Raw genomic sequence first — 24,108 nt, 5'->3', positions numbered from 1 at the left:
CTGCAGAGGGCAGGGAGCTGTTTCTGTTTGGGGAGAGAGGATGGAGATGGGGGCGGGGGGTTAGTATGGGAAAGCATCCCCCCCAACCCCCTGCCTGAAAGCAGCTGGAGAGAAAAGAAAGAATATGAAAGGGACTGAAAAAAAGGGAGAAAGGAGAAAGGAGAGGGTTTAAATTCCATTAAGACTCCATAAACAGGGGGAATGCAGAATCTGAAACTCCACAGCTTGATACCTGGCAGTGCTCTGGTGGGAAAGGTGAATCCCCAGGAGCAAAGAGCGAGGTCCTCAAGGTCCTCAGGACACATAGGAAGGGGCAGTTCTGCTGCTGGGAGGACATTCAGTAGAGGCCCTGCAACCACCCCACAGGCAAAGTTCCCAGCAGACCCTGGAGAACAACTGCATGCACTGGTGCTGGAACAAGGTCATTAAGGGTGAAGCCTGGTGCCAGATGTGTCCTGTGATTTTCCATAATCCCTGAAACGCTGCTGCAATAGATCGTGTGAACTTTTTCTAGGGCGGACTTGCACCCAGCCGCAATCTCTGCACAGCAGCAGCATGGTGTCAGAAACGTTCCTGGGGGCTGGCATCTGGCCATTGCTCAGTGAGACCCTCCTCCAGAGGGTCTGAGTGGGTCAAAGCAGCATGCAGTCCCTCATAAGTGAGGGGTTGGGAAACACAGCCGCATCTGAGATATATATATATATATATATATATATATATATATATATATATATAAAACTCAGGAGAGAAGTCCTGTCTGGCAACTTGAGAGCTTGGTCATGAACAGTATAAAAGCAGGGAGCACATGGGAGGTGGAGACACCAGCGATTGCTAGTTGGGGAGAACAGAATTCCAGTACTAGAGACTGGGTGATGCCATTTTCACTGCTCCCGCACATGCGCTCACACACCAACAAGCGCAATAATCCACCCCAGTAAACTGAGCAGCGCCATCTAGTGGAGAATTAAGCCATTATACTAAGTGCTGCCTAACTGGGCCAAACTCACTCTTCAGGAACACAAATCTCTCTGCCTGTTTAGTTTCCAGACTATAAACTTAGTTTGACTTCTAGGGGAAACTGATGTAATTTCAATCATATTTCAGTCTGCTTGCTGGTCCATCTGTTCAATTTTTTCCTATTTCTTTTCTTTTCTTATTCTTAAATACAGAAAGAGAAAAAATTTATTTTTATTTTCATTTTTTATTAAAAATATTTTTCTTTATTTTTTTCTACAATATTTTTTCCTTTATGTAAAAATTTCTTTTTTTTTTTTAATTTTTTTTCCAACGTTTTTTATTTATTTTTTGGGACAGAGAGAGACAGAGCATGAACAGGGGAGGGGCAGAGAGAGAGGGAGACACAGAATCGGAAACAGGCTCCAGGCTCTGAGCCATCAGCCCAGAGCCCGACACGGGGCTCGAACTCACGTACTGCGAGATCGTGACCTGGCTGAAGTCGGACGCTTAACCGACTGCGCCACCCAGGCGCCCCATCCTTTATGTAAAAATTTCAAATTCTATTTTATTTACATCATTTCACTTTATTCTATTTCATTGTATTCATTTTTTCAAATTTTCAAACATCTTCCATTTTTTTCCATTTTCCCCTTATCTTTCCCTTTTTTTCACTAATCTATCAAGCTCCTTTCCACAACCAAACCAAAACACACCTAGAATCTAGCATCATTTATTTGATTTTTTTTGTTTTTAGTTTTTTAATTTTAATTTTTTTATCTTACTCCCTTTCTTCCCTCAAAATGACAAAATGAAAGAATTCATGCCAAAAGAAAGAACAGGGGAAAAAAATGACAGCCAGGGAATTTAATCAACACAGATACAAGCAAGATGTCTGAACCAGACTTTAGAAACATGATAATAAGAATACTAGCTGGGGTTGAAAATAGATTAGAATCCCTTTCTGTGGAGATAAAGGAAGTAAAAGCTACTCAGGATTAAATAAAAAATGCTATAACTCAGCTAAAATCTCAAATGGATGTCACGGTGGCAAGGATGGATGGGGCAGAGTCCCATCAGTGATATAAAGGACAAACTTCTGGAGAATAATGAAGCAGAAAAAAAAAGTGAGACTGATGCAAAAGAGTACAATTTAAGAATTTGAGATCAGTGACTCATTAAAAACGAGCAACATCAGAATCATAAGGGTCCCAGAAGAGGATGAGAGAGAAAAAGTGTTATGTGAGCAAATCACAGCAGAAAACTTAACTAACGTGAGAAAAGACATAGACATCAAAATCCAGGAAGCACAGAGGACTCCCATTAGATTCAACAAAAACCGACCATCAGAAAGGCATATCATAGTCAAATTCACAAAATACTCAGGCAAGGAAAGAATCATGAAAGCAGCAAGGGAAAAAAAGTCCTTAACCTACAAGGGAAGACAAATCAGGTTTGCAGCAGACCTATCCACAGACACTTGGCAGGGAAGAAAGGAGTGGCAGGATATATTCAACATGCTGAATCAGAAAAATATTCAGCCAAGAGTTCTTTATCCAGCAACGCTGTCATTCAAAATAGAAGGAGAGATTAAAAGTTTCCCACACAAACAAAAATTAAAGGAGTTTGTGATGACTAAACCAGCCCTGCAAGAAATATTAATGGGGACTCGCTGAGGGGAGAAAAGATGAAATACATACATACATACATACATACATAACAAAAGCAACAAAGGCTAGAAATGACCAGAGAACACCATCAGAAACTCCAACTCTACAAACAACATAATGACGACAAATTCCTATCTTTCAGTACTCACCCTAAACATCAATGGACTAAATGCTCCAATCAAAAGACATACAATAACAGAATGGATAAGAAAACAAGATCCATCTATATGCTGTTTACAAGAGACCCACTTTAGACCTAAGGCACCTTCGGATTGAAAGTTAGGGGATGGAGAACCATCTATCACGCTAATGGTCTCCAAAAGAAAGCCAGAGTAGCCATACTTCTATCACACAATCTAGACTTTAAAATAAAGACTGTAACAAGAGATGAAGAAAGGCATATCATAATTAAGGGGTCTATCCACCAAGAAGACCTAACAATTGTAAACATTCATGCTCCAAATGTGGCAGCACCCAAATATATAAATCAATTCATCACAAACATAAAGAAACTCATACGGTATATAATACCATAATAGTAGGGGACTTCAACACCCCACTTACAGCAATGGACAGATCATCTAAACAGAAAATCAACAAAGAAACAATGGCTTTGAATGACACACTGGACCGGATGGACTTAACAGATAGATTCAGAACATTTGATCCTAAAGCAGTGGAATACACATTCTTCTCCAATGCACATGGAACGTTCTCCAGAATAGACCACATGCTGGGACACAAATCAGTCCTCAACAAGTACTAAAAGATCGAGATCACACCGTGCATATTTTCAGACCACAATGCTATGAAACTCGAAATCAAGCTCAAGAAAAAATGTGGAAAGATAAGAAATACTTGGAGACTAAAGAGCATCCTACTAAAGAATGAATGGGCTAACAAAGAAGTTAAAGAGGAAATTAAAAAGTACATGGAAGCCAATGAAAATGGTAACACAACAGCCCAAAACCTCTGGGACACAGCAAAGGAGTTCATAAGAGGAGTTTATATATAGCAATCCAGGCCTTCCTAAAGAAGGAAGAAAGGTCTCAGATACACAACATAACCTTATACCTTAAAGAGCAGGAAAAAGAACAGCAAATAAAACCCCAAGCTAGCAGGAGACAGGAAATAATAACGATTAGAGCAGAAATCAATGCTATTGAAACAAACAAACAAAAAAACCCCACTGGAACAGATCAATGAAACCAGAAGCTGTTTTTTGAAAGAATTAACAAAATTGATAAACCACTAGCCAGACTGATGAAAAAGAAAAAGGAAAGGACCCATATAAACAAAATCAGGATGAAAGAGGAGAGATCACAACCAACACAACAGAAATACAAACAATAATAAGAGAATATTATGAGCAATTATACGCCAATAAAATGGGCAATCTGTAAGAAATGGACAAATTCCTAGAAACATATACACTACCAAAACTTGAAACAGGAAGAAACAGACAATTTGAGCAGACCCATAAGCAGTAAACAAATCAAATTAGTAATCAAAAATCTCCCAAAAAACAAGAGTCCAGGGCCAGATGGCTTTCCAGGAGAATTCTGCCAAACATTTAAGGAAGACTTAACACCTATTCTTTGGAAGCTCTTCCAAAAAACAGAAATGGAAGGAAAATTTCCAAACGCTTTCTATGAAGTCAGCATTACCTTGATTCCAAAACCAGACAAAGACCTCACGAAAAAGGAGAACTATAGACCAATTTCCCTGATGAACATGGATGCAAATATCCTCAACAAAATATTAGCCAACCGGATCCAACAATACTTTAGAAAATTATTCACCACGGCCAAGTGGGATTTATACCTGGGATGCAGGGCTGGTTCAATATCCACAAAACAATCAATGTGATACATCACATCAAAAAAAGAAAGGACAAGAATCACATGATCCTCTCTATAGATGCAGAGAAAGCATTGGACAAAATACAGCTCCTTTCTTGATAAAAACCCTAAGAAAGTAGGGATAGAAGGATCATACCTCAAGATCATAAAAGCGATATATGAAGGACCCAACACTAATACCATCCTCAATGGGGAAAAACGGAGAGCTTTCCACCTAAGGTCAGGAGCAAGATAGGGCTGTCCACTCTCGCCACTGTTATTTAACCTACTATTGGAAGTCTTAGCTTCAGCAATCGGACAACACAAAGAAATAAAAGCATCTAAATCGACCAGGAGGAGGTCAAACTTTCACTCTTCACAGATGACATGATAATCTATATGGAAAACCAGAAGGTTCCACCAAAAAACTGCTAGAACTGATTCATGAATTCATCAAAGTTGCAAGATATAAAAACAATGCACAGAACTCAGTTGCATTCCTATACACCAATAACGAAGCAACAGAAAGAGAAATCAAGGAATCGATCCCATTTACAATTGCACCAAAACCCACAAAATACCTAGGAATAAATGTAACCAAAGAGGTGAAAAATCTATACACTGAAAACTATAGAAAGCTTACAAAAGAAATTGAAGAAGATACAAAAAAAAGAAGAAGAAGAAGAAGAAAGAAAGAAAGAAAACGATTCCATGCTCCTGGATAGGAAGAACAAATATTGTTAAAATGTCAATACTACCCAAAGCAATCTACATATTCAATGCAATCCCTATCAAAATAACACCAGCATTCTTCACAGAGCTAGAACAACCATCCTAAAGTTTGTATGGAACCAGAAAAGACCCCAAATAGCCAAAGAAATCTTGGAAAAGAAAACCAGAGCTGGAGGCATCACAATCCCAGACTTCAAGCTATACTACAAAGCTGTAATCATCAAGACAGTATGGTACTGGCACAAGAACAGACACTCAGATCAATGGGGCAGGATACAGAACCCAGAAATGGACCCATAAACGTATGGCCAACTAATCTTTGGCAAAGCAGGAAAGAAGATCCAGTGGAATAAAGACAGTCTCTTCTAGTGGTGCTGGGAAAACTGGAAAGCAGCATACAGAAAAATGAACCTGGACCACTTTCTTACACCATACACAAAAATAAACTCACAATGAATGAAAGACCTAAATGTAAGACAGGAAGCCAACAAACTCCTCGAGGAGAAAGCAGGCAAAAACCTCTTTGATCTTGGCCGCAGCAACTTCTTACTCAACACGTCTCCAGAGGCAAGGGAAACAAAAGCAAAAATGAACTATTGGGACCTCATAAAATAAAAGGCTTCTGCACGTGAAGGAAACAATCAGAAAAACTAAAAAGCAACTGATGGAATGGGAGAAGATATTTGCAAATGACATATCAGATAAAGGGTTAGTATCCAAAATCTATAAAGAACTTATCAAAGTCAACACCCAAAAAACAAATAATCCAGTGAAGAAATGGGCAAAAGACCCGAATAGACACTTCTCCAAAGAAGACATCCAGATGGCCAACCGACACATGAAAAAATGCTCAACATCACTCCTCATCAGGGAAATACAAATCAAAACCACAAAGAAATACCACCTCACACGTGTCAGAATGGCTAACACTAACAACTCAGGCAACAACAGGTGTTGGCGAGGATGCGGAGAAAGAGGATCTCTTTTGCACTGCTGGTGGGAATGCAAACTGGTGCAGCCACTCTGGAAAACAGTATGGAGCTTCCTCAAAAAATTAAAGATAGAACTACCCTATGATCCAGCAATTGCCCTACTATATCCAAGGGATACATGTGTGCTGTTTAGAAGGGGCCCATGCACCCCAGTGTTTATAGCAGCACTATCAACAATAGCCAAAGTATGGAAAGAGCCCAAATGTCCATTACTGGATGAATGGATAAAGAAGATGTGGTATATATATATACAATGGAGTATTACTCGGCAATCAAAATGAAATCTTGCCATTTGCAACTACATGGATGGAACTAGAGGGTATTATGCTACATGAAATTAGTCAGAGAAAGACAAATATCATATGACTTCACTCATATGAGGACTTTAAGATACAAAACAGATGAACATATGGGAAGGGAAGCAAAAATAATTAAAAAAACAGGGAGGGGGACAAAACATAAGAGACTCTTAAATATGGTGAACAAACAGAGGGTTGATGGAGGGGTTATGGGAGGGGGATTGTCTAAATGGGTAAGGGGCATTAAGGAATCTTCTCCTGAAATCATTGTTGCAGTATATGCTAACTAACTTGGATGCAAATGAAAAAATAAATTGTTAAAAAATAAATAAAAGTACCAACCAAGAATTCAAAAAACCAAAAACCAAAAAAAAAAAAAAAAAAAAGAACAAAACAAAGGAACAAACAAAACACAACAGACTCACAGATACAGAAAACAACTGTTTACCAAATGGGGGAGAGGTTGGGGAGTAGGCAAAATATGTTGAAGGGGTTTAAGAGATACAAACTTTCAGTTATAAGTAAGTCATGAGGATATAATGTACAGCAAACGGAACATAGTTATTAATATTGTAATATAATTTTGTGTGGTGAGAGATAACTAAACTTATGTAGAAATCATTTTGTGATGTATAAAAATATCAAATCAGTATGATACACAGCTGAAACTAATAGGATATTGTCAATTATAATTCAAAAATACATACGTACATACATGCATATAGATGAAAGAGGAAAAAAAAAACTATAGGTTTACTGTCTTCTGGCCCTACTTGTTTATGAGAAGTCAGTGAAAATTCTGTGTATGATATCTTAAATTTCTATTGTGATTTCTTATTTGATCTATAGGCTTTGAGAAATATGTTATTTAATTTCTTAATATTTTGTGATTTTTCATTTACCTTGTTATTGATTTCTAGTTTACTTTCATTGTGATCAGATATATTATATATAATTCCAATAACTTAAAATTTATCAAAACTTATGTCCCAGTTATATGGTTTATTTTGGCAGAAATCAATGAATAGCAACCAGACCAATGAGGCCAGAAGGCCAAAAGTTTGTTTGAAATTTTGAAAGTTTGAAAATATTTTTGTTCTCATTGGCTTTTGTGATTTTCTTAGAATTTTTTAGGTCCTATGACAGTATCCTAGGATTTTACGTGCACTCAAAAAGAATGTTTATTCTACAGTTGTTAGGTATAGTAGTCTAGAAATATCAATGAGATGAAGTTGGTTAATTGCATTGTTCAAATCTTTAAATCTTTAACTAAAATTATTAACTTGTCTATTTCTCCTTTTCATCCTGTTAATTTTGTTTCCAAAGTTAATATTTTTAAATAAGGCTTGTGTTTGTTATATTTCTTAACTGAAGTAAAATTGGTGTATAAAATTATATTAGTTTCAGGTGTACAAGATAATAATTTGTATACACTATAGAGTGATTACCACAATAAGTCTAGTGTCATTTGTAACCATTTGCAATTGACCCCCTTCACCCTCTTCACTCACTCCCCATAGTTCTGCTAATTTTGCTTCATGTAGTTTGAAACTATGTTATTAGGTGCATACACATTTTTTAAGATAACCATCCATCACCAAAATCTCATTTTACCAACATTTTAATCACCCCTAAATGATCCCTAATTTCATTTGTAGTCAGTCCCCATTCCCATCTCCAGCCCCATGCAACCACTGATCCACTTGCTGTATATATGAATTTGTTTATTCTGGATATTTCACACAAACAGAATTATAAAATATGTGGCCTTTTGTATCTGGATTCTTTCATTTAGAATAGCGTTTTCAAGGGTCATACATGTTGTAGCATATATTGGTACTTTGTTCCTTTTAATGCTGAATAATATTCCATTCTAAGGATATACCACATTTTATTTATCCCTTTAGCATTTGATGGACATTCAGACTGCTTCCACTTTATAAACAGTATGAATAATACTGCTATTAACATTCATGTACAAGTTTTTCTTGGTCTTATGTTTTCATTTCTTTCTGGCATACATCTAGGAGTGGAATTTCTGCATCCTTTTGAGGAACTCCCGGGCTGCTGTCCAAAGCAGTTATACCATTTTACATTCCCACCAGCAATGCATAAGGGTCCAATTTCTCCACCTCATCATCAACACTTATTATCATGCTTTTTGATTATAACGGTTATAACATTTCTAGCAAGTAAAGAGTAGTATCTCATTGTGGCTTTGTTTTGCATTTCTCCGATGGCTAAAGATGGAGCATCTTTACATGTGCTATTAGCGATTTGTAATCTCTTCTTTTGGAGAGTCTACTCAGAAACTTTGCTCATTTTTTAAAAATAAAGTTATTTGACTTTTTATTGGTGAGTTGTAAGAGTTCTTTATATATTCTAGATACAAAATCCTTATTAGATATATGTTTGCAAATATTTGCTCCCATTCTGTGAATTGTCTTTTACGTTCTTGATGATGTTCTTTTTGTTTGTTTGTTTGTTTGTTTGTTTGTTTACTTATTTTTGAGACAGAAAGAGAGAGGGAGAGGGAGAGGGAGAGAGAGAGAGAGAGAGAGAGAGAGAGAGAGAGAGAGAGAACATGAGCAGGCAAGGGGCAGAGAAAGAGGGAGAGAGAAAATCCCAAGCAGGCTCAGATGCTTAACTGACTAAGCTACCCAGGTGCCCCTTGATGATGTCCTTCAAAACACAAAATGTTTTAATTTAACGAAGTACAATGTCTCAAAGTATGTATTTGTTCTTTTGTTGCATGTACTTTTGGTGTCACATCTATAAAACTATTGCACGACTCAAGATAAAAGACTTGCCTATTCCTTTGGTTTTTTTTTTTTCTAAGAGTTGTATGCTTTTAGCTCTTATATTTAGGAATTTGATCCAATTTGAGTTAATTTTTGTGTACCTTACTCACAAATCTTAAAAATTATGTTCTGTAACAAAACGTCCTTGTGAGCTGGAAACTGCCTGGAACACATGATCTTTTGAACAACACAGGTTCACTTTGACATTAACTGTGACGCATTGGAATATGTCAAAATGCCTCCACACTTGTGTTTTAGGGGCCAAACAAGGGGGGTGGTTCTTCACAAAATCTCCTGGTAATTGTATGAGTTTTAAAAAAGAGAGAGAGACTTTTTCTTCAGGTTCAAACACACACACACAAAATCCAGCTGGCTGCAAAAGTTTAATCCCAATACAAGATTTCTATTTTGTATGCCTGTTGGTTATGCCCAGATTTCATACAATTTGCATGCCTCCATTATGACATTTCTGAGGTCTTCTAATAAACATCATTGCTCCTCAGTGAGCAGAAATAGCATAAATTATTAATGGTGTCTGCATTTTTGACATCTATATCTGACACTGTCAGATGTTTTTGCCCTAATTTTGTTGCAGTAAAACACTGTGAGATTATCCAAGCCTACTGCCTTTCCTTTGACCTGGAGGCATAAATTTACCCTGAAGAGCTGCTGGGGTTTTTTCTTGTATTCCAGAGGCACTTGGTTTTAGTACCACAACATGGGCAATGTCAAGCAGAATTTTGGGGGAGTGATGAACAAGAGGCTGTGGGGCAGACAGAAGGCACAGCCTTTGGGAAAGCAGTTTCCATTGGGACATAGTTGGTACTGAGAAAATGTATTGTTAGAACTGTAGCTCTGAGTGCCGAAACACAGGTCAGCCTAAGCTGGTGAGTCAAAAGAAAAGGAAAGACATGATATGGAGTTTAAGAACAAGATCTGTGTACACGGACTCCAGCTCAAGTGAAGGAAAAAGTCCCTGTGTGGAATCTAAGTAAGTAGGTGAGCTGCAGTTATGGCTTGTTTAAAATCCAGGAAGAGCAGCAAAATCAGCTACTTATTCAATAAACACAAAAGAGAGGCTTATTTTCATGGATGGCCATGGGGAGAACATGGAAGATGCTCAGACTGACCAATAGGGAACAGGTAAAGAGAGGAGTCCAGAAAAGCAGTAATAGTAACTTGGGATTTGGAACCACACAGCAGTATAACCAACAATATGCCTGAGATTTCTGAGGGGGGCACCTGTGTCTTCTTATTTCTAGTACTCCAGTGCCTAAAATGCACCTGGCATAAAACAGGTACTCAGTGCATGTTGTGGAATGAATAAATGTTCATAATAGGATAGAGGTTGCTTGCTCATAAGCTTAGTTGAAGCCATTTTTTTGTGTGTGTGGATGTCTAAGGGTTTTTGTTTACTTTAAAAATGTTTTAAGTAAGCTCTAACACCCAACGTAGGGATTGAACTCATGACCCTGAGACCAAGTGTTGCATGCTCTACAATGAAGCCAGTCAGGCACCCCAGGATATCTAAGGGTTGTTAGATGAACACAGTTCTCCAGAGAGATGCAGGACTCTGCAGATGACTAAAGTTGGAGACCATAGCCTAGGAGTGCGATGGCTTTGTTCCATGGAAGAGTACTCACTGTCAGCACCCAGCAGTCAGATACGTGGTGGCTAAAGTGAAGAAGCAATGTAGTAAGGAAGAAAATTAAGGAGTGGCTATTTTGACAATCTTTCTTCTTAGGGCCGGGAAAACTGCAGGGGTGCTGAAATGGAGAGCTCCATCTGTTCAACGGTTACTTAGGGTGGCCAAAACTAAAAACTTCCTGTGTTACTTGCAAACGCAAGGGTCTATCAGAGGACTTTTGATCCTGGAAATAACAAATCAGAGGATAGTTTGAAACCAGTATTGATAACACCTGACCCCAGGGCTGTCTACTGTTCCTCAGGAGTAATTGATTTGAACCACTCAGAGGAACCAGGAAATTCTTAAACTCTTCACAATATCATATTTACATTGTATAAACATCTAAGTATGACAATAATGACTAGTTGGTAGAAACTGTAAGAGTTGTCTCAGCAGATGTGGCAGTTCAGCCTCTGCTTGGGTATCTCCAGTGATGAGGAGCTCACTCCTCCCTAAAAGTTATTAAATGCTTGCTCAGATTAAATTAGTGAAACAAGGACTTGATAAGCAAAAAACTAAGATAATAGCAGCAACAACAAATTTAAAAATCAAACCTCTGTGCCAACATACATTTGCCTTGATTAAACATGAGGATAAGGAGAGTATTACAATTCAATAAGAATTTCTCAATTTCTCGCTTGGTTGAGCGTCTGACTTCAGCTCAGGTCATGATCTCGCAGCCCATGGGTTTGAGCCTTCGTCGGGCTCTGTGTTGACAGCTCAGAGCCTGGAGTCTGCTTCAAATTCTGTGTCTCCCTCTCTCTCTCTGCTCCTCCCCTGCTCACACACACACACACACACACACACTCTCTCTCTCTCTCTCTCTCTCTCTCTCAAAACTGAATAAAAGCATTAAAAAAATGTTTTAAAGAATTTTTCAACTTCCCAAATAGTGCTAATCACACAAGAGATTCACTGGAAAACCGTGTGGATTTACAAGTAAACGAAATGAGTTGTGACTGAAAACCCAAACATACTGACGTTAATATGGAGAGTTTAACCCCTTCAGCTTATTCAACAGAGATTTCATATTTTGCCAAAGCAAATTTTTATTTCTTATTTATGTCCTCCAGGCTTATTGGGTTTCCACTACTTTAATTTAGTTGTTTGTTTTTTTTTTTTAATTTATTTTTAGGACAGAGAGAGACAGAGCATGAACGGGGGAGGGGCAGAGAGAGAGGGAGACACAGAATCGGAAACAGGCTCCAGGCTCCGAGCCATCAGCCCAGAGCCTGACGCGGGGCTCGAACTCCCGGACTGCGAGATCGTGACCTGGTTGAAGTCGGACGCTTAACCGACTGCGCCACCCAGGCGCCCCTACTTTAATTTTAAGAACTGTTTAATTTTAACTTCAGTATCAAGTTTCTATTGAATTGTAAATACTTTAAGATCCTTGAAGCTTTGAGATGGGAATTTTAATGAAAGCTTTGTCTCTTAATCATGTCTTGAATTCTTATGACAAAGAATAAGAAGTGCACCTCGTTTTGTATAGATGCTTTGAATATCTCAAAGTACTTTAAAAACATCATTTTATAATCAGATAATATAAAGTATTATTCATAACATTATTATAACTACTTAATCCCTTTGTGTCTTGAATTTCTCATCTACACAATGAGTATAATAATAGCACTACTCCTAGGGGCGCTTGGGTGGCTCAGTCGGTTGGGTGTCTGACTTCGACTCAGGTCATGATCTCATGGTTCGTGGGTTCGAGCCCCGCGTCAGGCTCTGTGCTGACAGCTCAGAGCCTGGAGCCTGCTTTGGATTCTGTGTCTCCCTCTCTCTGCTCCTCCCCCACTCATGCTCTGTCTCTCTCTCTCTCTCTCTCTCTCTCTCTCAAAAATAAATAAACATTAAAAAAAATTAAATAACAGCACTACTCATAGCTTGTTGTAAGGACATGTAAAGCAATTAGAACAAATCCTGGCACCCAGAAAGTGCTCTATAAGTGTTAAATACTATTTATACCATCTAATATGTGCCCACACTCACAACATAATTTGCAATATCCGGCTTCAATTCAGTCATATGACAACGTTGTATAGTTTCAAATTAATAGCATGGGTTTTATTTGTGGATTTGTTGGTTTATAATGAACTCAATCCAGAGGTGGCAAGTCATAATGGAGGATACATACACAGCATTCACCCTGGAGTCTGACAACTCCAGGTTGTATCCCAGCCCTGACACTTTTTAGCTGAGTGAACTTGGGCACTTTATTTAATCTCTCTGTGTCTTATTTTTCTCATCTGTAAGAGGGGGTTATGAAAGTATCCATACCATAGGGTTGTGGTGAAGAATAACTGAATTAATATGTGGAGAGTATTTAGAACAGTGAGCTGTGTATAAGGGCTTACTACTCTTTCTAGTTGCGCTCTCATTTTCCAGGGCCTACCTTCATGTAGATGAAGTTGCATTTCAAGGCAGTTAAAATAAGCAATGTGACCAGTTCCAAAAGACAACCAGTTTTGACCCTTGAAAATTTATGTTCTTTTTGTTATTCTGGTCATTCAATAACTAAGCGTTTCTTAGAGTAACTCTGTGAAGAGTGTCCTTCTATAAGAGACCTTTTTCCCCCCTACCAAATATACCTAGATGAACTTGGGATATTCAGTTGGGATTTTCTTTTTTTTTTTTTTTTAAAGAAATAATTTATTTATTTATTTATTTTTTTAGGTAGAACAGAAGCTTTATTCCTTTTTTTTTATATATGAAATTTATTGTCAACAGTCTCTTATGCTTTGGCTCTCTCCCACTCTAACCTCTTTTTTTTTTCCTTCCCCTCCCCCATGGGTTTCTGTTAGGTTTCTCAGGATCCACATAAGAGTGAAACCATATGGTATCTGTCTTTCTCTGTATGGCTTATTTCACTTAGCATCACACTCTCCAGTTCCATCCACGTTGCTACAAAAGGCCATATTTCATTTTTTCTCATTGCCACGTAGTATTCCATAGTGTATATAAACCACAATTTCTTTATCCATTCATCAGTTGATGGACATTTAGGCTCTTTCCATAATTTGGCTATTGTTGAGAGTGCTGCTATGAACATTGGGGTACAAGTGCCCCTATGCATCAGTACTCCTGTGTCCCTTGGATAAATTCCTAGCAGTGCTATTGCTGGGTCATAGGGTAGGTCTATTTTTAATTTTCTGAGGAACCTCCACACTGCTTTCCAGAGTGGCTGCACCAATTTGCATTCCCACCAACAGTGCAAGAGGGTTCCCGTTTCTCCACATCCTCTCCAGCATCTATAGTCTCCTGATTTGTTCATTTTGGCCACTCTGACTGGCGTGAGGTGATACCTGAGTGTGGTTTTGATTTGTATTTCCCTGATAAGGAGCGACACTGAACATCTTTTCATGTGCCTGTTGGCCATCCGGATGTCTTCTTTAGAGAAGTGTCTATTCATGTTTTCTGCCCATTTCTTCACTGGATTATTTGTTTTTCAGGTGTGGAGTTTGGTGAGTTCTTTATAGATTTTGGATACTAGCCCTTTGTCTGATCTGTCATTTGCAAATATCTTTTCCCATTCCGTCGGTTACCTTTTAGTTTTGTTGGTTGTTTCCTTTGCTGTGCAGAAGCTTTTTATCTTCATAAGGTCCCAGTAATTCACTTTTGCTTTTAATTCCCTTGCCTTTGGGGATGTGTCGAGTAAGAGATTGCTACGGCTGAGGTCAGAGAGGTCTTTTCCTGCTTTCTCCTCTAAGGTTTTGATGGTTTCCTGTCTCACATTCAGGTCCTTTATCCATTTTGAGTTTATTTTTGTGAATGGTGTGAGAAAGTGGTCTAGTTTCAACCTTCTGCATGTTGCTGTCCAGTTCTCCCAGCACCATTTGTTAAAGAGACTGTCTTTTTTCCATTGGATGTTCTTTCCTGCTTTGTCAAAGATGAGTTGGCCATATGTTTGTGGGTCTAGTTCTGGGGTTTCTATTGTATTCCATTGGTCTATGTGTCTGTTTTTGTGCCAATACCATGCTGTCTTGATGATGACAGCTTTGTAGTAGAGGCTAAAGTCTGGGATTGTGATGCCTCCTGCTTTGGTCTTCTTCTTCAAAATTACTTTGGCTATTCGGGGCCTTTTGTGGTTCCATATGAATTTTAGGATTGCTTGTTCTAGTTTCGAGAAGAATGCTGGTGCAATTTTGATTGGGATTGCATTGAATGTGTAGATAGCTTTGGGTAGTATTGACATTTTGACAATATTTATTCTTCCAATCCATGAGCAGGGAATGTCTTTCCATTTCTTTAAATCTTCTTCAATTACCTTCATAAGCTTTCTATAGTTTTCAGCATACAGATCCTTTACATCTTTGGTTAGATTTATTCCTAGGTATTTTATGCTTCTTGGTGCAATTGTGAATGGGATCAGTTTCTTTATTTGTCTTTCTGTTGCTTCATTGTTAGTGTATAAGAATGCAACTGATTTCTGTACATTGATTTTGTATCCTGCAACTTTGCTGAATTCATGTATCAGTTCTAGCAGACTTTTGGTGGAGTCTGTCGGATTTTCCATGTATAATATCATGTCATCTGCAAAAAGCGAAAGCTTGACTTCATCTTTGCCAATTTTGATGCCTTTGATTTCCTTTTGTTGTCTGATTGCTGATGCTAGAACTTCCAGCACTATGTTAAACAACAGCGGTGAGAGTGGGCATCCCTGTCGTGTTCCTGATCTCAGGGAAAAAGCTCTCAGTTTTTCCCCGTTGAGGATGATGTTAGCTGTGGGCTTTTCATAAATGGCTTTTATGATCTTTAAGTATGTTCCTTCTATCCCGACTTTCTCAAGGGTTTTTATTAAGAAAGGGTGCTGGATTTTGTCAAAGGCCTTTTCTGCATCGATTGACAGGATCATATGGTTTTTCTCTTTTTTTTTTTGTTAATGTTATGTATCACGATGATTGATTTGCGAATGTTGAACCAGCCCTGCATCCCAGGAATGAATCCCACTTGATCATGGTGAATAATTCTTTTTATATGCCGTTGAATTCGATTTGCTAGTATCTTATTGAGAATTTTTGCATCCATATTCATCAGGGATATTGGCCTGTAGTTCTCTTTCTTTACTGGGTCTCTGTCTGGTTTAGGAATCAAAGTAATACTGGCTTCATAGAATGAGTCTGGAAGTTTTCCTTCCCTTTCTATTTCTTGGAATAGCTTGAGAAGGATAGGTATTATCTCTGCTTTAAACGTCTGGTAGAACTCCCCTGGGAAGCCATCTGGTCCTGGACTCTTATTTGTTGGGAGATTTTTGATAACCGATTCAATTTCTTCGCTGGTGATGGGTCTGTTCAAGCTTTCTATTTCCTCCTGATTGAGTTTTGGAAGAGTGTGGGTGTTCAGGAATTTGTCCATTTCTTCCAGGTTGTCCAATTTGTTGGCATATAATTTTTCATAGTATTCCCTGATAATTGTTTGTATCTCTGAGGGATTGGTTGTAATAATTCTATTTTCATTCATGATTTTATCTATTTGGGTCATCTCCCTTTTCTTTTTGAGAAGCCTGGCTAGAGGTTTGTCAATTTTGTTTATTTCTTCAAAAAACCAACTCTTGGTTTCGTTGATCTGCTCTACAGTTTTTTTAGATTCTATATTGTTTATTTCTGCTCTGATCTTTATTATTTCTCTTCTTCTGCTGGGTTTAGGCTGCCTTTGCTGTTCTGCTTCTAGTTCCTTTAGGTGTGCTGTTAGATTTTGTATTTGGGATTTTTCTTGTTTCTTGAGATAGGCCTGGATTGCAATGTATTTTCCTCTTAGGACTGCCTTCCCTGCGTCCCAGAGCGTTTGGATTGTTGTATTTTCATTCTCGTTTGTTTCCATATATTTTTAAATTTCTTCTCTAATTGCCTGGTTGACCCACTCATTCGTTAGTAGGGTGTTCTTTAACCTCCATGCTTTGGGAGGTTTTCCAGACTTTTTTCTGTGGTTGATTTCAAGCTTCATAGCATTGTGGTCTGAAAGTATGCATGGTATGATTTCAATTCTTGTAAACTTATGAAGGGCTGTTTTGTGACCCAGTATATGATCAATCTTGGAGAATGTTCCATGTGCACTCGAGAAGAAAGTATATTCTGTTGCTTTGGGATGCAGAGTTCTAAATATATCTGTCAAGTCCATCTGATCCAATGTCTCATTCAGGGCCCTTGTTTCTTTATTGACCGTGTGTCTAGATGATCTATCCATTTCTGTAAGTGGGGTGTTAAAGTCCCCTGCAATTACCACATTCTTATCAATAAGGTTGCTTATGTTTATGAGTAATTGTTTTATATATTTGGGCGCTCCAGTATTCGGCGCATAGACATTTATAATTGTTAGCTCTTCCTGATGGATAGACCCTGTCACTATTATATAATGTCCTTCTTCATCTCTTGTTACAGCCTTTAATTTAAAGTCTAGTTTGTCTGATCTAAGTATGGCTACTCCAGCTTTCTTTTGGCTTCCAGTAGCATGATAAATAGTTCTCCATCCCCTCACTCTCAATCTAAAGGTGTCCTCAGGTCTAAAATGAGTCTCTTGTAGACAGCAAATAGATGGGTCTTGTTTTTTTATCCATTCTGATACCCTATGTCTTTTGGTTGGCGCATTTAATCCATTTACATTCAGTGTTATTATAGAAAGATATGGGTTTAGAGTCATTGTGATGTCTGTATGTTTTATGCTTGTAGTGATGTCTCTGATACTTTGTCTCACAGGGTCCCCCTTAGGATCTCTTGTAGGGCTGGTTTAGTGGTGACAAATTCCTTCAGTTTTTGTTTGTTTGGGAAGACCTTTATCTCTCCTTCTATTCTAAATGACAGGCTTGCTGGATAAAGGATTCTCGGCTGCATATTTTTTCTGTCTAGCACACTGAAAATCTCGTGCCAACTCTTTCTGGCCTGCCAAGTTTCAAAAGAGAGATCAGTCACGAGTCTTATAGGTCTCCCTTTATATTGGAGGGCACGTTTACCCCTTGCTGCTTTCAGAATTTTCTCTTTATCCTTGTATTTTGCCAGTTTCACTATGATATGTCATGCAGAAGATCGATTCAAGTTACGTCTGAAGGGAGTTCTCTGTGCCTCTTGGATTTCAATGCCTTTTTCCTTCCCCACTTCAGGGAAGTTCTCAGCTATTATTTCTTCAAGTACCCCTTCAGCACCTTTCCCTCTCTCTTCCTCCTCTGGGATACCAATTATGCGTAGATTATTTCTTTTTAGTGTATCACTTAGTTCTCTAATTTTCCCCTCATACTCCTGGATTTTTTTATGTCTCTTTTTCTCAGCTTCCTCTTTTTCCATAACTTTATCTTCTAGTTCACCTATTCTCTCCTCTGCCTCTTCAATCCGAGCCGTGGTGGTTTCCATTTTGTTATGCATTTCGTTTAAAGCGTTTTTCAGCTCCTCGTGACTGTTCCTTAGTCCCTTGATCTCTGTAGCAAGAGATTCTCTGCTGTCAGCTATACTGTTTTCAAGCCCAGCGATTAATTTTATGACTATTATTCTAAATTCACTTTCTGTTATATTTTTTAAATCCTTTTTGATCAGCTCATTAGCTGTTGTTATTTCCTGGAGGTTCTTCTGAGGGGAATTCTTCCGCTTGGCCATTTTGGATAGTCCCTGGCATGGTGAGGACCTGCAGGGCCCTTCCCCTGTGCTGTGGTGTATAACTGGAGTTGGTGGGCGGAGCCGCAGTCAGACCTGATGTCTGCCCCCAGCCCACCGCTGTGTCCACAGTCAGACTAGTGTGTGCCTTCTCTTCCCCTCTCCTAGGGGCGGGATTCACTGTGGGGTGGCGTGGCCTGTCTGGGCTACTTGCACACTGCCAGGCTTGTGATGCTGGGGATCTGGCGTATTAGCTGGGGTGGGTAGGCAAGGTGCACAGGGGCAGGAGGGGCAGGCTTAGCTTGCTTCTCCTTAGGTGATCCACTTCAGGAGGGGCCCTGTGGCAGCAGGAGGGAGTCAGATCCGCTGCCGGAGGTTTGGTTCCGCAGAAGCGCAGAGTTGGGTGTTTGCGCGGAGCGAGCAAGTTCCCTGGCAGGAACTGGTTCTCTTTGGGATTTTGGCTGGGGGATGGGCGGGGGAGATGGCGCTGGCGAGCGCCTTTGTTCCCCACCAAACTGAGCTCTGTCGTCCGGGGGCTCAGCAGCTCTCCTTCCCTTTGTCCTCCAGCCTTCCCGCTTTCTGAGCAGAGCTGTTAACTTATGACCTCCCAGATGCTAAATCGCGCTTGCTGTCAGAACACAGTCCGTCAGGCCCCTCCGCTTTTTGCAAGCCAGACTTGGGGGCTCTGCTTGGCCGGCGAGCCGCCCCTCCGCCCCGGCTCCCTCCCGCCAGTCCATGGAGCGTGCACCGCCTCACCGCCCTTCCTACCCTCTTCCGTGGGCCTCTCGTCTGCGCTTGGCTCCGGCGACTCCGTTCTGCTAATCCTCTGGCGGTTTTCTGGGTTATTTAGGCAGGTGTAGGTGGAATCTAAGTGATCAGCAGGACGCGCGGTGAGCCCAGCGTCCTCCTACGCCGCCATCTTCCCTCTCCTCAGTTGGGATTTTCTACATCAGATGAAGTAATGTACCAGCTTCCAAGGTAGGAAGAATTTGAGGTTCATCTACAGAGATGATAAAGACCACAAAAAGCAGTGCCCTCGTTACAAACGGATCTGTTACAAGTACACACAGATTCCTAACCCATTTCACATATGGATTTACCGAAAAAGTACACCTGAGACTTGGGGATGTTACTGCCAGCAGCCACTCTGGAGTTTGAAGTGAACATCTGGAAGTCCCTTGAAGGTCTTTCCTCAACAAATTTTTCTCCCTTTTAAATGTGTGAGGATCCCGTCGCTAACTTTTTTGCCTTATTTATTTATTTATTTATTTAAGTAGGCTTCACGCCCAGCACAGAGCCCAGTGTGGGGCTTGAACTCATGCCCCTGAGATTAAGACCTGAGTTGAGATTAAGAGAGTTGGATACTTAATGACTGAGCCACCCAGGTGTCCCTCCTTTTTCTCATGCTAGCTACCCTTCCTGGCACATTTCACACATAGCAATGGCTTCAGCATCCATGTTTATGCCAATGACTCAAACTGTTACCTTCAACCTTTCTCTTGAGTACCAATCCTATACTTTCAATTGCTGACTGAGCACTTTCTCATGCCCCATAGCACCTTAAATTTCCAAAATGATCCCATGATCTTCATTCTAACTGTGCATCAGTTAATGGCATCCCCCTTACTCCTGAACTATCCAAATTGACTCAACAAATACATAGCCATTCGTAGGTCCAGGATACTCTAAAAATGGCTCCCACACTGTGAACAATTGCTGCAGGGGTTTCTCCAGTCTCCAAAACTTCTATCTTCAACTTACAGACCATTCCATTCAAATATAGATCAACATCATCCCACTGTCCAGGTCTAAATGAGAAATTTTGAATGTCAGGATCTACTGACCACTAGGAAAAGTCAATGGGTTTTGTGATTTTGAATTATGTGCAAAATTCCATGAATGTAGGTAAATTCATTTTTTTTAGTTCTTGGATTTCATCAGGTCATCAGAACAGATCACGATCCAATAAATGTTGACAGCCCCAGGATATTTTCTTCCAGAGGTCCTCTACTTCCCAGTCTTCCTTCATCCCCTTGCAGATGCCCCACTCCTATACCTAAGTCTGGTTTCTATGCAGACCCCTGGATTTCCTGATGGTCCGGAAAGGGTAGGAAGATATTCTCTGAAGCCCCTGTTGTGGAAGTACTTGGTTGCTTTTCCTCGAAGACCTTGTCCAGAAAGGCAGGTTGACACAGTCCCCATAGCCAAGTTTTGCACCCCAGAAGCAATCGATTCCCTATCACCTCACCTGATACCCCAGAAACAAGCTTGGAGCCTGTGGGAACAGCCTCCCAGAATTGCTCCCAGTTGCAGGTTGTCCTTGCAAAGATGCAGGGACTTCCAAAGATACAGATGTCGCTGCTAGTCAATTATTGCCCTCAGAGCTCAGAATCTAAGTGCTTTTCTTCCCTCAGCCCTTGGAAATGTTCACCAGTGCCCCAGAAACATTAGGAACCTTTAGGCTGTGGTCATTCTTCTACTGAATCCTTCTGAGCCTGTTTATCTTTTACTCCTGCTATGATTCATGACCGGACCATATCCTAAAGGATCCTTGTCCATCATTCAACTTTAGATCTTATCCTTTTGCCCACGGAGAGAAGTGTTTTCTGAAGTGTTCTTCATAGGCTAAAGAACATTCCACATGCACACATCAGCATCACAAACACCTACTCATATATTCATACACATGCTCTTATATACCACTGAGGCTTCACAATCCATCTGTGGCTCATGGATTCAGCAAATAAACCCACTGCTCCAAACAAATCATTGATTCCTGCTTTTGAAAGATGTCAGTTTTTACATACATACACATGGACACCCTGATGATCTTCATAAAGAAAAGTAATGAAGATCAATGATCTGCTGGGAATCCTTGGTCACCGTGCAGTCATCGTCTAGGACCATTACCAGCTCCTGTGAGAATAAGCCTCCAAGGCCTTCTTTACAGAGAGTACCATTCTTCGTGAAATTAGATGTTTGGGATACCTTTTACTTCATCTTCATCCAGGGAGTGGAAGATAAACTTTCAGATATGTCTTTATTGGTGTGAGTTCACCATGATGTCCTCTGGATTCTGCAATACTCCAACCAATGTCCTTACATGATTGACAGCATTTTCAGCGACCTTGTGGATGTGTTTATAAAACATGCTAATATACTTACCTACGCTGACATCCCACGGACCCTCAAGCTGCACATAATTACCTATTTTGGAAGCGCCTCCAGCTCAATTGCAGCAGAATTTAAGAAATTCAAGGTAGAGATTCTGGGCATACTGTAATTAGCCATGCAGCCTCCGTGTTTATTCATTTACTTTTGCTGCTGTAACAAATTACCACAAATTTAGTGCCTCAGAGCAACACAAACTTATTATCTTCTGGCTCTGGAAGTTAGATGTTCTATAGTCAAGATATCAGCAGAGTTGCATTCCTTCCAGACGCTCTAGGAAAGAATCTGTTTCCTTGCCATTTTCACTTCTACAGGCCACCTATATCCCTCAGCTCATGGTCTCTTCCTTCATCTTCAAAGTACAACTGACCCTTAAACAACATGGGGGTCAGGGGCAGTGTGGCCTCACGCCCAATCAAAAATCCATGTGTAAGTTTGACTCCCCCCAGACTTAACTACTGACACCATCCTACTGACAGTAGAAGAATACATATGTTATATGTATTATATATTGTCTTCTTACAATAAAGTAAGCTACAGAAAAGAAAATGTTATTAATGAAATTATAAAAGAAAATCTAGAGTACTGTACTATAAAAAGTCTTCACATAAGTGGACCTGTGCAGTTCAAACCTGTGTTGTTCAATGGTCAACTGTAAATCATTCTAACCTCTGCTTCTATCTTCTCATCTCCTCTAACTTTGATCCACCTGTCTTCCTCTTCTAAAGACCTTCATGATTACATTGGATACACCCAGACAATCTAGGATAATCTCATTTCAAAATTCTTAATTTAATCACATCTGCAAAGTCCCTTTGCCACAATAGATAACATGTTCACAGATTCTGGGGCTTTGGGGACAGGACATCTTTTGGGGGCCATTATTCTGCCTGTCACAGTGAACAAGGTAACAGTCTTTTTAGGATTTAAGTTTCCCTTCTTCCTGTTAATAAATGTGTTAAGTACTCCTTGGGTTCACCAGTTGCTACCAGCAGCTCATTCTCTAGTTTCCCACCCAGACATCTGCAATTGCTTCCTTTCAGAAAGGAATACGAGTTTTCTTATAGAGAATGAGGTAGTGTTTCAGCATGTTTCTCTCTGCCTTAATTAAAACTTGCTCTCACTAGACTCTTTTGTGAATCACTCACAGGTGAATCTGAGTCTCCCCTCTTACAAATGCTAACCTGGATAAAAATTCATTATCTGATTTAAGTGTGTGGGTTCAGTGTGCTGGACATGCTGTTTGAGAACAGTAAGTGGGTTGGTCTGGCTGCAGCAGAGTGAGAAAGAGGGACGCATATACCACATTTCATTTATCTGTTAAGAAGTTGATGGACCTATTTTTCTACTTTTTGAGTACTATGAGTATGCTTCTCTGAACATTCATGTAAACGTTTTTGTGTGGGGGTGCCTGGGTGGCTCTGTCTGCTGGGCCTCTGAATCTTGATTTCAGCTCAAGCCATGATCTCACAGTTCACATCGGGCTCTGCACTGACAGGATAGAGCCTCCTAGGGATTCTCTTTCTCCATTTCTCTCTGCCCCTCCCCAGCTCATGCACACGCATGCCTGTTCTCTCTCTCTCTCTCTCTCTCCTCACCTCCCTCTCTCTCTCTCAAAATAAATAAACTTAAAAAAAAGTTTGTGTCATATGTGGATCCTGAGAAACTTAACAGAAGACCATGGGGGAGGGGAAGGGGGAAAAAAGTTACAGAGAGGGAGGGAGGCAAACCATAAGAGACTCTTAAATACTGAGAAAAAACTGAGGGTTGACGGGGGTGGGGGCGGGGGGGGAGAGGGGAAAGTGGGTGATGGGCATTGAGGAGCGCACCTGTTGGGATGAGCACTGGGTGTTGTATGGAAACCAATTTGACAATAAATTATATTTAATATAAAACAAAAACAAAAACAAATAAAAGTTTGTGTGTGCACATGTTTTCATTTTTCTTTCTTTTTCTTATAGTATTATATTAGTTTTAGGTGGACAATATAGTGAATCAACAATTCTATATGTTACTCAGTGCTCCTCACAATGTTTTCATTTTTCTAGATGTATACCTGGAGTGGAATTGCTAGGTCATGTGGTAACTCTATGTTTACCCTTTCAAATCTTTTTTAAGACTGCCAGATTGTTTTAGAAAACAGCTGTACTATTTTATATTCCCATCAGCATTGCATGAGCATTCCAATTTCTTCACATCCTTACCAACATTTATTATTATCTGTCTTTTTTATGGTAACCATCCTAGCACGTGTGAAGTAGTATCTCATTGTGGTTTTGATTTGCACTTTTTTGTGTTTATTTATTTTTGAGAGAGAGAGAGAGAGAGAGAAAGGGAGAGAGAGGGAGCGAGAGAGAGAGAAAATGCACGGGGAGAGTGGG

At 39.8% G+C, this 24,108-nt stretch overlaps 1 long non-coding RNA gene across 1 annotated transcript; it reads left to right on the top strand.

Annotated features, from left to right (window-relative positions):
• Positions 1-1,892: 1,892 nt before the first annotated feature.
• LOC121021833 (uncharacterized) lies at positions 1,893-23,729 on the top strand. Its single transcript, XR_005786696.1, has 3 exons — positions 1,893-2,024; positions 19,407-19,410; positions 23,719-23,729. It is a non-coding gene; the product is annotated as an uncharacterized LOC121021833 (long non-coding RNA).
• Positions 23,730-24,108: the final 379 nt, after the last annotated feature.

This window comes from Herpailurus yagouaroundi, unplaced genomic scaffold (assembly GCF_014898765.1).
Source record: "Herpailurus yagouaroundi ecotype Mexico unplaced genomic scaffold, PumYag 322, whole genome shotgun sequence".
Classification (NCBI taxonomy): Eukaryota; Metazoa; Chordata; class Mammalia; order Carnivora; family Felidae; genus Herpailurus; species Herpailurus yagouaroundi.
The sequence above is the reverse complement of the archived record's forward strand: the minus strand, read 5'-3'. Positions and strand labels throughout refer to the sequence as shown.